This window comes from Rhinatrema bivittatum, chromosome 6 (assembly GCF_901001135.1).
Source record: "Rhinatrema bivittatum chromosome 6, aRhiBiv1.1, whole genome shotgun sequence".
Taxonomy (NCBI): domain Eukaryota; kingdom Metazoa; phylum Chordata; class Amphibia; order Gymnophiona; family Rhinatrematidae; genus Rhinatrema; species Rhinatrema bivittatum.
Genome location: NC_042620.1, coordinates 184,564,944 through 184,582,144, shown reverse-complemented (window position 1 = coordinate 184,582,144; position 17,201 = coordinate 184,564,944). Strand labels below are relative to the sequence as shown.

General features: G+C 43.9%; 1 protein-coding gene across 1 annotated transcript in view; it reads right to left on the bottom strand.

The window, feature by feature from the left end:
* The window catches only part of BMPR2 (bone morphogenetic protein receptor type 2), a 680,472-nt gene that overhangs the window by 140,618 nt on the left and 522,653 nt on the right, over positions 1-17,201 (bottom strand). The gene's annotated exons all lie outside the window — the stretch shown is intronic.

Below are 17,201 nucleotides of genomic sequence, written 5' to 3'. Positions count from 1 at the left end.
TGTCAGCCATAAGTGAGGACTACCATCCTGCTTGTCCTGTGAGAAAGGGAAGACAACAGTAATGGAAATGAAAAGGGCATAGGATAAGCATAGAGGATTCCTAGTGGCTAAAGGATGGAAATGAAGAAAAGGGATAACCTGTGTTAACTGGGGTAACCTGCATGGAGAGACAGTTACTATCCTTAACAGAAGGCGTGAGTGGCAGCTACCACCCTCAAAAAAAAGAAAAAAGAAACTTGATGGGCAGACTGGATAGATGTTTGGGTCTTTTTCTGCCATCATTTACTTTGTTACTAGGTTTTCACCTACCGAATATTTAATGGTTTGAAAAAACTCAGATGCACTATTTCCAGAAACAAGAATTCTATGTAAATAGTACTTTTTCTTAGTATCATTAAGCAAAGTACGATAAAAATGCAATTGCCCATAGGAAGCTGCAATATTAGCAGTTGATGGATATTTTCGCCAATGGTGCTCAAGGCAATGAAAGATATGCTTAGCTTCTTTAAGGGCAGGGGTGAACTGGGGTTCATTTTTTTACAAGGCCAGATGAGGGTTTGATAGTAGTATTATGCAAATAGAAATTGAATTCATAAATTCCAACTGTAATCTGGATATTCACCTATGAACAGGATTTATTAGGTCACAGTTCATAATAATATAAACTCATCAAATTAGCATAAAGACGACAAAGTTCCTCATACAACATACAGAAATCTTAACAATTAAATTTGCATTTTAAAATAAATAACGCACACACACAAAAACAAAGAACCATGTTGACAGAAGGGAGAGATCAGAGCAGAGAAAAGTAAATTTCCTTCCTAATCTAGCATCTCCCTCCTGACACTTCTCAGGGGCCTACACAGGGACGAAAGCTGCTGGTTACTAGTCAGATACCAGCATGTACTGGCAGAAAAAAAGCCCTGAACTTTTCATTTAAAACTTTTTCATGTTCCTGCATTAGATCTGCTATCCTTAGCTTTAAAGAAAAAGGAGAAGATAATGATTTAGCTCTACCCTGCTTAGCCCCAACTGTGTTCTCCCCTCATTGAAAACTCTGTGGTTTCTGTAACAACTGTGCTATCTCTGTATACTGTGGTCCCTGATAAGCCCACTCATCCAGCAGTAATGGAACTAAAAAGCTAGGAGGCCAACAGGAAGTGACATAATTCCTCAGGAGTGGAAATAGGACTGCCAGCTTTTCAAATAAGGGCTGTAACCTCCTATCTCTCTTCCTCTCCTCCACAGTCCCCCATCTCTCCCCCTCCTCCGCCACTTCCCCCTTTCTGTGCACCTTTCCTATGGAGGAGAAGCTGTTTCTAGGACCAACAGTAGTGACAGTAGCAACAAACTATGAGGGCATGCTCTCTGCTGACATGCCCTGTGGTGGCCATGCCCCTACTGGCTTCTATACTGCAGGTGTGACCTATGACCAAAGCATAAATGGGTTAACTTTCCAACCTGTACACCCTCAGACACTGCAGCCACTGATGGGGCTAAGTATGGCCTCTCTTCCATAAGAAAAGGTCTGGAAGAGAAGAGAGATTGAAAAGAGCTCTGGGGCAGCATGTAGAGATAGCAAAAAGGAGGCTTTGCTAGTATGGGAGCTGGAAATTGGCAGACTACTGACAATAATATTGCTGGTTTAAATATCCTGCTGGCTACTGGCCTCTCCTAATGCAAAAATACCAGTTTGATGGCAACAGGGTTGCCAACTAGCTCCAGATTTTCAGGACAAACAGAACCATCCTGGTTTTTTTTACCCCACTGCCTGCATGGACTTGTAGTCTTGTTTTTCGTAGTGAAATCAATAGGGACACCAGAACTACAAGTCCATGCAGGCTGTGGGGTAAAATCAGGACTGAATCAACCTATCCTGAAAATTTGGAGCCAGCTGGTAACATTAGTTGGCAGCCTTAGATGGAAAGCACCGTCAATCAAATTCATTCCATCTCCAAGAAGCTAAACCATATACCTTTTAACAAAAGTTCATAAAATAGCAGGATTTTTAACAGGAATAATCAGATTTAGAAAGCATATTCAGAAGATACGCTCCTTTTCATGTTGCTCTTATGCTGGTTTCACTTTGAACATTTCTAGCTAGCACTGCTGCTTTAATTAAATGTGAACTGTGGTTTAAAATAAGACTGCTTTAATAAAATAAGCGTCTTTTCCGCTTCCTTTATTCCAGTAATGGCTGGCTGTTCTGAAGAAAAATTTTATTTATTTTGTCACAGGACAGCAGAAAGTATTATTGATTTAACACTAGTAAGCAACTTTTCCATGAGTTTATCTTAAATGCTCAAGGCTCTAGGGCCTTATTTTGTAAGAGTCATCAGGCTGTACAAGGTGCCCTCATAATTTGAGACTTTTTTTAGTCCATTATTTCTCCTCTCTCCTTTTTCTTGCAGCTCACTTGGAACCAGTCTTTGGATTCTGGCACGATGAACATGCAAACATAACTATCTGGGTACTTTTCCCATTTTAATAGACTCTTCTTCCTGCTGTTCCTAGTCTGGTCATTGCTACGATAGCCCTGAGATCAAGAACCTTGCACCAGCACTTCTTCTGGAACCCTGTATCCTGGGTTCTAATTTTCAGCCACCAGGTATTGCTTTTAAGATCATCAGATTCAATCACCCCCAGATCCCGCCATTCTTTCATTCTTAGAAGAATTTCACTTCCAATACTGTACCTCTCCCTTGGGTTTTTGCATCTTAAATGTATTCTGCATTTTTTTGGCAGCTAAGATTTAATGCTAAAGAATACAGAGTAATGCATTTAGGATGCAAAACCCCAAGGAAGAGGTAAAGTATTTATTATGAGAGTGGATCCTAGGGCTGGCGGAGTAGGAAACCAATGGGGAGGAGCCCCAGAGGCCTTTCCAATGGCAGGCGAGACTATAGAAGACCTGAGACCTCTCGGGACCTTCACCACTACCAACCCTCATTCCCCACAGGTTGAGCCCTTGGGTGCCGGGGCCGGCTGGACTTACGTGGGGTCTCAGGTCGGAGGTGAACTTGAGTCTGCAGGCAAGGACGTAGGCGGAGGGCGTGCCTCCTAGCAAAGCTGGCCAGGGTCTTGGCAGGCAGCATACCTTGTAGTCAGTCAGGCAGGCACGGGTCTTGGCAGGCAGAGTATCTCGTAGTCAGGCAGGCAAGGGTTTTGGAACGGAGAAGCAGAAGACAGGAAACAGGTATCAGACGACAGCAGATCCAAACAGGAACGGAAGCCAGGAATAGCCAAGGCAAGGCTTGAGAAGCAGGCCCTGCCTTAAATACCTGCAGGTTTGGGAGGAGGAGTCTGGGTCCCTCCCATGGTGACCCCTGAAAAGGGGTCAGGTGGCGCACGCACGCGCCTGGGAAGCCAGGGGTTAGGAGGAAGGCCAGAGCAGGAGCCGCCGGCGTGCGGTCCTGCACGCAGCATCAGCATGGCGGTCTGGAGGGAGGGCTGCGGTGCAGCTCGCCGGCTATGACCCCAGCTAAAGCAAGGTTCCCGGGTCCGAGGAGGCGGAGTCGGCCGAGCCGGTAGGTGGAGGGGTCTGGCTGCGGTCCCATTCGGCCGACTTTCGCAACAGTATTGGAAATTAAAGTCTTCTAAGAATGAAAGAAGGGCAGGGGTGATTGTATCTGATGATTTTAAGGTGGCTAAACAGGTGGATAAAGCAACGACAAAAGCCAGAAAAATGCTTGGCTGCACAGGGAAAGGAATGATCAGCAGAAAAATGAGGCAATATTGCCCTTGTATAGGTCCCTGGTGAGATCTTATTTGGAATACTGTGTACAATTCTGGAGACCACACCTTCAAAACAGATTATCCCTATCTGTTGCTACATAAGCCATTAACCTTAACCATTCAGTATTCATTGCGATAACCTCCCCACTTATGCTATTAAACCAGTAATGTTATTATACCATTTCTGATAGAATATTTTATGATACCATACCAGTTACTTTACATTATATTTTATATTTATCTTACCATATAATGCCAAATCTGTTATTATACCAGCCTTATTAGACCAGTTCTATTGTTATACCAGTTGTTTTCGCAATTGTAATTCGTTGTTTCACCTGTAAACTGGAGTGAAGGCCTCTAGCTAAACTTTGGTATATAAAAAGCGTATAAATAAATGTAAATAAATAAAGATATAAACCAGCTGGATTTGGTCCAGAGGGTGGCTACTAAAATGGTCAATGTTCTTCATTCTAAAGTATATGGGGATAGACTTATAGATCTAAACATGTATACCCTAGAAGAAAAGCAAGATAGGAGAGATATGATAGAGACATATAAGTATCTCAAAGGTTTCCATGCAGAGGAGGTGGGCCTCTTTCACTGGAAAGGAGGCCCCTGATTGAGGGGTCATGGGATGATGGTGAAAGGGGAGTAATTTTAGGAAATATTTCTTTACAGAGAGGTTAGTGGATATGTGGAAAGGCCTCACAGTGGAGGTGGTGGAGACAAAAACCAGTATCTGAATTCAAGAAAGCATGGGATAAATACAGGGGATCTCTAAGGGAGTGATGGGAATTATAATGCTAAATTAATTGGGTAGATGGGCAGACTGGATGGGCCATATGATCTTTTTCTGCCGTTATGCTTTTATGTTATTGATGAACATGACTCTCTCCCCCTCCTCCCCTCTCCAGGGGCTTTGACTACTGCCTTTTGCAGCATCCTCAGACAACCTGGGATGCAGAAGATCTGATTCAGGAATCACACCAGCACTGTCACTAAGCCACCATGCCAGCCTTAGATTTATTTTTAATTGTATTTTGGCTCAGCAGCTTTCTCTTGCTCCTTTGGACTGCTAGCTTAATTGGAACCAGCCTCTACTAGGCAATAATGCCATGAGCATTATTTCCCCCTACTTGTATAATCTTCCCTAATCTAGCCATCAAAGTGAGAGTCCTTAGTCAGGAGTTACAGATTGTGATTCCATCCAAAACCCAGTATGTGTGCACCCTAATTCCAGCCAGATGTCACAAGTATGCAGAGATTGAGACTCTCACCCCACAACAGGCTGTGCACACTGCATCCACAGCACCCTCAATCCTGACTGGCCTGAGAAAAAAAAGTTGGGCCTGGAAATCAAACTTGGGTCTTCTGCAAGGCAGTGCACAACACTGTTACTGATCTATCCGGCCAACCTATAATTCAGAATTCGTTAACAGGAATAGCAATATGTCCTCAGAAAGAGTTTATCTCCTATGGCTAAAAACCTTTAGAAAAGGTCACAAGATTGGAAAACTTTCAGATATCTAATATAATATAAACATTTTGGAAACTACTGATAAGAGCAGCCCAAAGATTTTACTAGTTTAAAATAAATATTTGTTAATATGCAAAACACAGGGATTTTTCTCCCTCAGATTGTTTATAAGTTTGTTTATGTTAAGTCTATCTAGTTTATTTAAGTATGCCACTGCAATTACTGTACAACAGTAGATTAGGTGAAATAACGGGCAGTGTGTCAAAGAAACTGATAACTACTGGAGCCTCAGATAAAACCTCTAGTCCAAGGTTTATTTCCATTATCAGTCTATAGCAGTGTTTCCCAACCTTTTCAGGTTCAAGGCATATCTACATTAACAAAAATGTTGTGGCACACCAATCTCCATAGGGACACAGAGAGGACTCATATGGCCAAAAGAAGATCTAGGAAAGCTCTAAAAGCCCCATCAGTTTCTTCCAAATTTTACAACAAATGAAGAGAGAGGGCAAAGACACATGAACCAATCACAATGGACCTGCTCTCTTTATATACAAAAGGAGAAGAAGGGAGAAGAAAGTGTGGTATGGGCAGATGGCTGGATTAGTAACCTTGGCCACTACAAATGATTGCCAGAGCTACTTCACAGCTACTGTTCCCAACACAGGTCGATACAGTAAGGCCGCGGTAGAAACAGTGCGGCAGTGTCAGGCGCACCCTTCCTCCCCGCACGCACAGTCCTCTAGACCTAGCGCCTGATACTCTCTTCTAATCGCATGCAAATGCATGCCGAGGCTGTGAAGCGTTAGGGAAGGGTTATGCCCGCGCAACCCATTTTACTGTATAGGCGCTTAATACAGCGCCTATACAGTAACCTGGGTGCGCTGGTACCTGTCATTTCAAATGTCATTTCAAATGACATTTGAAATGACAGGCACCGGGAGGAGGGAGGCGGCGAAGCGACTTACTTCCTGCCTTTGGTTTTTTTGCTTTGCCGCTGTGTCTCACCTCCTCCCGGAGCAGGGCACGAAAGCAGTCTTGCTCCGGGAGGAGGTGAGACACAGCGGCAAGCAAAAAAAAACCAAAGGAAAAAAAAAACACTTTTCTGAGCCATCAGCAGCGGTGGCGGGATCGGGGGGGGTGGGTACATGTTCGATCGGGCGAATAGGCAGGTAGGCGACAGCGGCGGTGGCGCAGCAAAAAAAACCAAAGCGACAAAAGTATCTTACTTTTCCGCGGCAGCGGGGCAGGGGCAGCGGCAGCGGGAGCGGGAGCGGGGGGGGGGGGGGGAAGGCGGCGTGTTCGATCTGAGCCATCAGTAGCTCCCCCGACGAAGATGGCCGCCTGCACGGGGGAAAGCGTGCAATTGGCCGCTGAAGACGTGACGTCACGACGTTTGGCATCACGGGGTGTGACGTCACGTCCTCAGCGGCCAATTGCACGCTTTCCCCCGTGCAGGCGGCCATCTTTTTGTCTTCGTCGGGGGAGCTACTGATGGCTACTGATGGCTCAGAAAAGTTTTTTTTTTTCCCACCTACCCACCCGCCCGATCGAACACGCCGCCTACCCCCCCCCCCCAATCCCGCTGCCCCGGAAAAGTAAGTTACTTTTGTCGCTTTGGTTTTTTTTGCTGCGCCGCCGCCCCTGTTGCCTACCTGCCTATTCGCCCGATCGAACACGTACCCACCCCCCCCCCCCCCCGGATCCCGCCGCCGCTGCTGATGGCTCAGAAAAGTTTTTTTTTCCACCTACCCCGCCCGCCCGATCGAACACGCCGCCTATCCCCCCCCCCCCCCCCCCCGATCCCGCTCCCGCTGCCGCTGCCCCGGAAAAGTAAGTTACTTTTGTCGCTTTGGTTTTTTTTGCTGCGCCGCCGCCCCTGTCGCCTACCTGCCTACTCGCCCGATCGAACACGTACCCACCCCCCCCGGATCCCGCCGCCGCTGCTGATGGCTCAGAAAAGTTTTTTTTTTTCACCTACCCGCCCGCCCGATCGAACACGCCGCCGCTACTGATGGCTCACGCCGCCGCTGTCACCTACCTGCCTACTCGCCCGATCGAACACGTTACAGTGCAGATAAGTGTGGGATTGGGGAGAGGTCCCCCAGAAAATTAAAGAACCCCCCCAGTGTTTAAAAAATTATAACAGTTCTTAATAAAAGTAAAACCTCTCTTTTCCCGTTCCCTTTCCCGTGCGATTTTGGCACTACACTACACTAACACCTACTAGGGGGAGGCGGTAAACTAACACGTTAAGGCCGCGGCAAAACAGCAGGTTACTGAGGAGATAGTATCAGCGCCCGTTACAGTATCGGAGGGGAATAGCTAATTCCTTCATTATACAGCTTTTTCGTTCATTTACATGCTGGGTGCGGAAAGGGTTATGTGTCTATTTTAGGAAGCGCTAAGGACGCGTGAAACTGGAGACTGTATCGCTGGATGGCCTTACTCGTCTGTATTGTGCGCTCCCAGCACGTTACAGACGGGGAATCTTTAACTGAACGTTACTGTATCGACCTGAAAGTGAGTCACATCCAGTGCTCAGTGCTCATTCTCCTATCTCACTCTGCCTGGGGATGAGACAGAGAATAGAAGGACTCAAAAACAGGGAAGATGAGGAAGTGCTGTGTGCATTGTGTGCACTGCACAAAGCGGGTCAATGCTCTGCATGTTGTCTATTAATTACCATAGGCTGGAGCTCATGCTGTAGCTAGGAAGAAGAAGCATGTGTGATTATACATGTTTTCAGAAAAGAGTTTCTGTCCGTTTAAGAGCCACCGTTGATGTCTCTTGTTGCTGTTAGGCATTGAGACCACAGCCCAAGGACAGGCCTGGACAGGAACATCGGGCAGAGGTGATTTTTCCATGGCATACCTGATCAATTCTGAAGGCACATTGGTTGAGAAACACTGTTCTATAGCAGTATTTCCCAACCCTCTCCTGGGGGCACACCTATCCAGTTGGGTTTTCAGGATTGCCACAATGAATATGTAGGACAGTGTCTAGCACATAGTGGATCTCCAATGAATATAATATAAGAATATAAATATATGCATATTTATTATGGATATCCTGAAAACCCAACAGTTTCGGTGTGCCTCCAAGAGAGGATTCGGAAATACGAGTCTATAGCACATTCAATTTCTGCCATGCCTTTTTTAATCAGTTCAAGGTGCCTACTTACTAAAGATTTTCCTACATTTTACATCTATGGGAAAAATGCTTAGTATATTGGACTCCAAGGTTCAGGACCCTTCATTTTCCACAGCAGTGAGCAACCAAAGATATAAGCTTTTCTTTGTATAGAAAGGAGGCAAGCAAGACAGCATATAGGTGGATTTACTAAGCTGCAATAAGGTGATATCAAGAGCTAAATAGCATGTAATGCGTGTTAAATGCTGTTTATTGCGCGTTATTAAATGAGACTTCCTTCCCCTTTGGAAATAAGCTGTTTTGCATGCATAATATTTCCTAACGCATGCAAAGCAGCTTTTGCATAGGCAATCCTATGCTAATAAGATAACGCGGCTGACTTAAAAAGAAAAAGTCAGTCCTGTTATTTTACCTCGATTGAGGGAGCTGGAGTTATTTTCTCGACAGAGCCCTGGGATGCTAACGTGGGTCCCCAATGGTTCTGTGGAAAAATTAAAGTGCCAGAGGTCCCCCAAATCTTAAAAAATCACCCTTGGGGTCTTTGAAGACCCCCACCCACTTCACCCCCAGCACCTACTAAGGTGGAACTGGGCCTCCAAAATTAAAAAAAAAATGATGAGTACAACCATGTGGTGATGGACTGCTCCTTTCCCGACCCTCCCCTAAAATATCTAAATTACCCCCTTAGTCTTAAGACCTCCCCCAGCCCATCCAAATAATATACAATTCCTGGTATCTAGAGGTTCTGCTCATACTCCCAACCTATAAATAGTAGCCTGGTAGTCTAAGGGGGGGCTTTTGGACCCTCACCCCCTTTCTCTCCAGATCTGAAAAAGAACTCATTGGGGTTCAGTGAAGACCCAGAATGCCCATTAGCGCCAGGCCCATCAATGCCATTTTTCAAAATGGCATTGACATGACCTTGCTCTATCATGTGACAGGGCAAGGTCCGGAGATCAGACCTATACCATGTCACCGTTCAGTTGGACTTGTCTTTTTTTTTATTTACAGAGGCCACTACCGCCTCGGTGATGTTTGGGAAATATTAGAAGAATTTATGAGTCATTTTAATTATTGGATGTTCAGTGGCTGTTGCCTGCTTGATATATTTATTCTTTTTATTAATTTGGTTTTAATATTATGAATATTTTATATCTCTTGACTTTATTGCTTAATGTTTTATGAGGAATGATGATGTTTCTGTTTTTCCATTGTTGCATTGCATAACGTTTGCTGTGCTATCCAGAGTATAGTGTATGTGTGAGCGAGAGTGACTGAGACAGCGAGCATTTGTGTGAGTGAGAGAACGAGTGTGCCAACGAGCATATGTGTGAGCAAGAGGACTATTTAAACCAGTGAGCATGTATATCAGCAAGAGCGAGTCAGCGAACATGTATGTGAGCCAGTCAGCATGTGTGTGAGAAAATATAAGGGTGTGTATGATAGAGTGTGTGTATAAAGTATATGAGAGAGAGGAGAAAGTTTGTGTATACCTCCTATCCTTGACTAATCCATGACAATTTCAGGGTAAGTGGAGTCTAAAGTTCTCAGGAATGGAGAACAGGGGATTTTTTTAGCCTTAGCTTTAATTATTTGGTGTTATTTGATGTGTCTGCTATTTTGAAATATATTACTGATGTCTGGAAAATTTAAGGAAGCAATGTTATATGTTTTGAAATCATTGGATGTTCTATTCATCAGCTGGTTTTTATGAGTATGGTTTTACTATTATGATTGATGGTTTATATATCTTGATTTTATTGTTTGATGTTTAAAGAGGAATGGTGATGTTTCTGGTTTTCCATTGCTGCCCTGCATAATGAGTTTGTCTTGCTAATGGTTTCAAATTCAGTTTTTGACTGCATGTTTCTAGTTATACTTTATTGTCTCTTTATTCTGTATTTGCTGAGGGTCTGTATGTTCTGAATGTGTGACTCAGGTGAGGTATTCTGTTAGCATGTAGTTTTTCTGTAGGGATCAATAAAAGCTTGGCTTGTTCTATTTTCCTAATTATCAGGTGTATTGGTATTTTAGGGCCTGATGTAATATTTGCAGTAGGGAGGAGGAATAGCCCAGTGGTGAGAGCAGTGGGCTATGAACCAGGAGACCAGGATTTGAGTCCCGCTATCACTCCTTGTGACCTTGGGCAAATCACTTTACCCTCCATTGCCTCAGGTACAAACAGACAGGCCGATTCAGTAAAGTCCGCAGGAGAGCGGACGAACGCCCGCTCTCCCGGCGCGCGCACCGGCCACTCACTGGTGCACGCGATTCAGTATTTAAATTACGTGGTGCAGTAGAAACAGGCAAAAGGAGGCGCTAGGGACACTAGCGCGTCCCTAGCGCCTCCTTTTAGCCCGGAGCGGCGGCTGTCAGTGGGTTTGACAGCCGACGCTCAATTTTGCCGGCGTCGGTTCTCGAGCCCGCTGACAGCCACGGGCTCGGAAACCGGACACCGGCAAAATTGAGCGTCCGGTTTTCGGCCCGACAGCCGCCGGCCCATTTAAAATTTTTTTTTTCTTTTCTTTTTTTACCCTTCGGGTCCTCCGACTTAATATTGCCATGATATTAAGTCGGAGGGTGCACAGAAAAGCAGTTTTTACTGCTTTTCTGTGCACTTTCCCGGTGCCGGCAGAAACTAGCGCCTACCTTTGGGTAGGCGCTAATTTCTTAAAGTAAAATGTGCGGCTTGGCTGCACATTTTACTTTCTGTATCGCGCGGGAATACCTAATAGGGCCATCAACATGCATTTGCATGTTGATGGCCCTATTAGGTGCCACAGGTTGGATGTGTGGTAGATAAATAACATGCATTTGCATGTTGAGGGCGCTATTAGGTGCCACAGCTTGGATGTGTGTTTTCCGCCCCTTACTGAATAAGGGGTAAGGGAAAACGCGCGTCCAAGAGCAGGTTAACAGTGCGCTCAGTCGGAGCGCACTGTACTGTATCGGCCTGTTAGCTTGTAAGCCCTCTTGGGATAGGGAAATACCTACAGTACCTGAATATAAAACTGATGTGATATCTCAGATCAAATGTTGGTATATAAAAAATAATAGATAAATAAATAAGTAGGGATATTACGGTTTGCGTGCTTGCAAAAGAATATAGAAATGCCATACTGGGTCAGATCAAGGGTCCATCAAGCCCAGTATCCTGTTTCTAACAGTGGCCAATCCAAGTCACATCTACCTGGCTAGTACGCAAACATTAGATAGATCACAAGCTCCTACTGCTTATTAATTACCGTAATAGCAGTTTATGGATGTAACCTCTAGGAATTTATCCAAACCTTTTTTAAACCCTGTAACACTAACTGCTGAAACCACATCCCCTGGCAATGAATTCCAGAGCTTAACTATGTACTGAGTGAAAAAGAATTTTCTTCAATTTGTTTAAAATGTGCCACATGCTAACTTCATGGCGTGCCCCCTAGTCTTTCTATATCTGAAAGAGTAAATAACCGATTCACATCTACTCGTTCTAGACCTCTCATGATTTTAAAAACCTCTATCAAATCCCCCCTCAGCCGTCTCTTCTCCAAGCTGAAAAGTCCTAACCTCTTTAGTCTTTCCTCATAGGGGAGCTGTTCCATTCCCCTGATCCGCGTTGTGGTAAGACAAAGCAGTCGAGTCGGGTTGGAAATTCGCCTAAAGATTATGAAGTGCTTGGTGTGATAACTCACTATAATTGATGGAACCGCGGGGAGATACAGAGAGAGTAAGGAGATATTGAGAACGCAGTTGTGAAAAGGCAACAATAGTCGTACTGGCTTAGAAACCCGTGTAGAAATTATTAAGTTATAGTGTTGGTGTGGAGAACCATTATAACTGATGGAATTGTGGTCGCTTGGAGGAATTCAGAAAGTGAATGACTGTTTGTTAAAATCGCATAAAGGAGTAGTTAAAATGGATGCAATAAGAGATGTTTGAAGGTGAAAGAGTGAGTAACTGAGCTGAACTTTTCAACCTTTTTACTTAGGTATACACTGTTCCTAGCTTATTTCTAGCTTCTGGCTACTTTTTTTTTTTTTTTGGGGGGGGGGGGGTTGTAGGTTGTTTTTTTTTTTAATACAAACACTCAGTTCTGCTTACTAGCTGCCTTACAGACTTTTAAAAATAAACACACTACCTACTGCTTACTAGCTGCCTTATTGACTGACTATTTAAAAATACAAACAGTCTAACTTGTTTATTCACTGCCTTACTGACTATTAAAAGCACAAACACACAAACACATTAAATAATATTCCCAAATAGTTAACTTTGCCCCAATACTTTTAAAAAAGTCAATGTCAATGTCCCAAGCAAAAACTTACTGATTCCTTTCAGCCACCAGCAAGATGATCCTCTCCTCTCAGTGCTCCCACTGGAATGTGGGTTACTGAGCTCTTCCCTTCTAATTTATAATGTGCTTCTAAGGTAAATTAGTGCAAAACAATCCCTTTGGAGATTTACACTTCAGTTAGTTTTCCTGAGTTACTCACTGCTGTTCTGATTAACAAAGAATGGTACCTATTCAAATCAAATACACAACCTTAACACTTAGCCAGAGGGACGTACTACTCTCTTGATTAACAAATGTTGGTACCTATTCAAACCAAATCACACTACCTCAACACCTTTCCAAGGTGAGTAACTGAGCTGAACTTTTCAACCTTTTTACTTAGGTATACACTGCTCCTAGCTTATTTCTAGCTTCTGGCTACTTTTTTGGGGGTTTTTTTCTGTGTTTTTTTTTAAAATACAAACACTCAGTTCTGCTTACTAGCTGCCTTATAGACTTTTAAAAATAAACACACTACCTACTGCTTACTAGCTGCCTTATTGACTGACTATTTAAAAATACAAACAGTCTAACTTGTTTATTCACTGCCTTACTGACTATTAAAAGCACAAACACACAAACACACTAAATAATATTCCCAAATAGTTAACTTTGCCCCAATACTTTTAAAAAAGACAATGTCCCAAGCAAAAACTTACTGATTCCTTTCAGCCACCAGCAAGATGATCCTCTCCTCTCAGTGCTCCCACTGGAATGTCAAGGAAATCAGGACCTTGGTCTCCGAGCTGAATTGGCAGAGAGACAACTTGCTTGCTATTTTTTGGAAGGCCTATCACCTAAAATTAAGGGTGAGCTTGCCTCCCAGGAACTCACCATCTAGCTAGAAGAGCTCATTAACCTCATGGGGAAAACAGACCGGTGCCTACAGAAGAGCCCGAAAGAGTCGCTCAGCATGGAGAAATGCTACATGGGTACCATTCTTCCAACCCGCATGTGTGTCTGATACTGCCACACCAGTGGCCCTTCTACCAGAAGGACCATTGCAAATTGGGCTGATGTCATCTGGCCCTAGAAGGAAAGACCCGACATGGACAACTAGGCCTCTGCTTATATTGCATGGCCCAAGCCCACGTCTTATCTCAATGCCCTAAGAGAATGGGAAATGTGCAATGCCCAGAGTAAGTTGGGCAGGTGACCCTAGGGCTCACTGTATCAACAGCCCAGTTCCTCTTGTCACCTTGAAACAGTCTCCCATATGTTTCTCCACCCAGACCTCCTGGGGAGAATTTCATACAGCAAGAGCTTGTTGAGCAATTCCAAATTCCAACTGTTCCCATGATTCCACCCCTGGTACTCTCGTCCATCTATGGAGACCCCTTCTAGGACAGGTGATCCGGTCCACAATACCCCATATTTCATGTACTGGTTCCTCACACATAGAGCTCATTAGCTTCTAAGTACTGGGCAGAGCTGTGAGCCCAGTTATACTAGGCCTGCCATAGCTCTAGCAACATCAGCCACAGTTTGACTGGACTACATTGGAGCTCATCCATTAGGGGCCTGGTTGTACTAAATCTTGTATGAAAGCCGAAGAGTCGTCTTGTCTGATGATTGTAACCTCCACCCTTCCGAGACCTCTGACTCCCTGTAGGGAGTCCAGAGAAACTCAAACTGAGTCACAGTACCTCCAGGAAAATACCCTTAAAGTAGTCTACAAGCAATTATACGAACAGTTGGAACAAGAGAGATCCGAATGACAGAGTTTGGAAAAAGAACTGGGCTGCCCCCATGAACCGCCACATTTACCTCCTGTTTCAGGCCCTGGTCTGGCCAAATGACGACAGCAGACATGGCAGCAAGCTGCCAGCACATGTGCCGAAATGCCACTGGCAACTTCTGCACAATGCCTCCTCCCTAGGCGTGCACGCGGGTCTCTGCCTGCTCTTTAAAAGCACTGCAGTGAGAAAAACTCCGCAGTCCTTGGAGATGACGTTACCGGGGCTGCCCTTTAAAAAGGTAGCTCCTAAACAGCAACTCGCCTCAGCAACAGGTCTCCCTACTTGAGAGTAGTGCATGTTGCTCCAGCATCCTTGTCTTTGGTTCTTCAGTTCAGCATCCTTGTCTTCTGTTCATCAGCTCTTCAGCGCCTCCCTCATTGCTCAGCTGTTCTTCTCCTCACCTTCCTGCCCTGCCTATCTGTCCCACCATTCCCTTCGGACAGATACCTGGTACTGACCACAGCCTGTGCCTGGATACGCCTGGCCTCCCTCTACGCTGACCTAGTTATCCTCGATGAATCTTCCCGCTATCAGAAGAAGCCTCTATGTAAGACCTGCCGGCCCTGGTACCCAAAAGCTCAACCCAAGCGGAACAAAGGCTGATAAAGGCAAAGATCCAGCTAAGCCTTTGCTTTGTCCAGGTTTGCCTGCTGATGGTAGGGACCTACAAGGCTCCTTCCTGCAGGTTGTGTAAACTGTGCCTTGGCCCAAGGGTCCATGAACGCAACAGTATGACATAGGCATGTTCTTTTTTTGAGAACAATACTATAGGTCAGAAGCATATTCCACTAGTTGAGTCATTTTGATAAGCAACCAGAATTAGCAGAGAGCAATGAATTTGATTAAGATGATAGTTCTCTATGCTACATCCCAAAATAATTATACAATATATACCTGTATTTTCATAAATGTTTATGAGCCCAAAGGCTCAACCCAAGCAGAACGAAGGCTGATAAAGACAAAGCTCCAGCTGAGCCTTTGCTTTGTCCAGGTTTGCCTGCCAATGGTAGGGACCTACAAGGCTCCTTCCTGCAGGTTGTGTAAACTCTGCCTTGGCCCAAGGGTCCATGAATGCAACAGTATGACATAGGCATTTTCTTTTTTTGAGAACAATACTATAGGTCAGAAGCATATTCCACTAGTTGAGTCATTTTGATAAGCAACAAGAATTAGCAGAGAGCAATGAGTTTGATTAAGATGATAGTTCTTTATGCTACATCCCCAAATAATTATACAATATACCGCGTTGTGGTAAGACAAAGCAGTCGAGTCGGGTTGGAAATTCGCCTAAAGATTATGAAGTGCTTGGTGTGATAACTCACTATAATTGATGGAACCGCGGGGAGATACAGAGAGAGTAAGGAGATAATGAGAACGCAGTTGTGAAAAGGCAACAATAGTCGTACTGGCTTAGAAACCCGTGTAGAAATTATTAAGTTATAGTGTTGGTGTGGAGAACCATTATAACTGATGGAACTGTGGTCTGTTGGAGGAATTCAGAAAGCGAATGACTGTTTGTTAAAATCGCATAAAGGAGTAGTTAAAATGGATGCAATAAGAGATGTTTGAAGGTGAAAGAGAATAGGCTATGAAGATTGTTGGTTTGCACAAGAAATAAAGTTGGATGTTCCCTTTATGAAATAAAAACAACAGAAGTTTATCAATTGATTGGATGTTCCCTAAAGTGGAAAGAAACAAAAAATAATTGTTTTGAAGTGATCCCCTGAGGAAACCATCAGGTGAAACAGGAGTCTCTTGTCGGGAGTTTTTTCAGAAGTATCAAGAAAAATTCTGGTTGGGAACTTTTGTATAACAGGGTCAGCCACATGAGATATGTGTAAGAGAATAAAAATGTATGAATTTTGTATTTTGTATTTTAATAACATAGGGATATGTGCAATAGGTATTATTGCATTGTATTGTTATGGGAATGAATGTGGTATGAGTGAATAGTATTATATAAATATATATATTATACAAATATATATATATATATATATATATATATATATAAACTCCAAGTGCTGAAAAGGATAAAACCTTTATTCCACTCTACCGATTTCAGAACAATACTACAAGCAATAATCTTCTCAAAGATAGATTATTGCAACGCTATCCTACTAGGTCTTCCATCTTCGTACACCAAACCTCTATAGATGGTCCAAAATGCGGCTGCAAGAATTCTCTCCAACACCAGGAGAAGAGACCATATATCACCTATCCTAAAAAACCTACATTGGCTCCCTATACACTTCAGAATCATTTTCAAATCCATCACCATTATATATAAATCCATCCACCACCTTACAACACTTGACCTACAATTCCTGCTCAGCCAACATCACTCAAGACCCACCAGAGAAGCATACAGAGGATCCCTCCAGGTACCTCATACCAAAACCACTTGTCATACAACTTTAAGAGAACGGGCCTTCTCGACAGCTGGACCAGCACTCTGGAATTCTATCCCACCGAATCTCCGGCAGGAGCCCTGCCTCCCAACATTCCGAAAAAGACTTAAGACTTGGTTATTCAAACAAGCTTTTCCAGACCCCTCCTAATTGCTTCCTCGTCAACTTCCACTACTCAGTCACAGCTGCTCTTTGTAAATAACTCTACATGATGTTAATCTACTACTGTATTTCTCTATTCTCCCAGTTCGATCTCCCTTGTTAATTGTAACTGCAATTTCCTTGCACTTGTTCCAGTTTTAATGTTTTTTGCACACCTTGTTCAACTGTAAACCAGCATGATGTGACTGTATCAT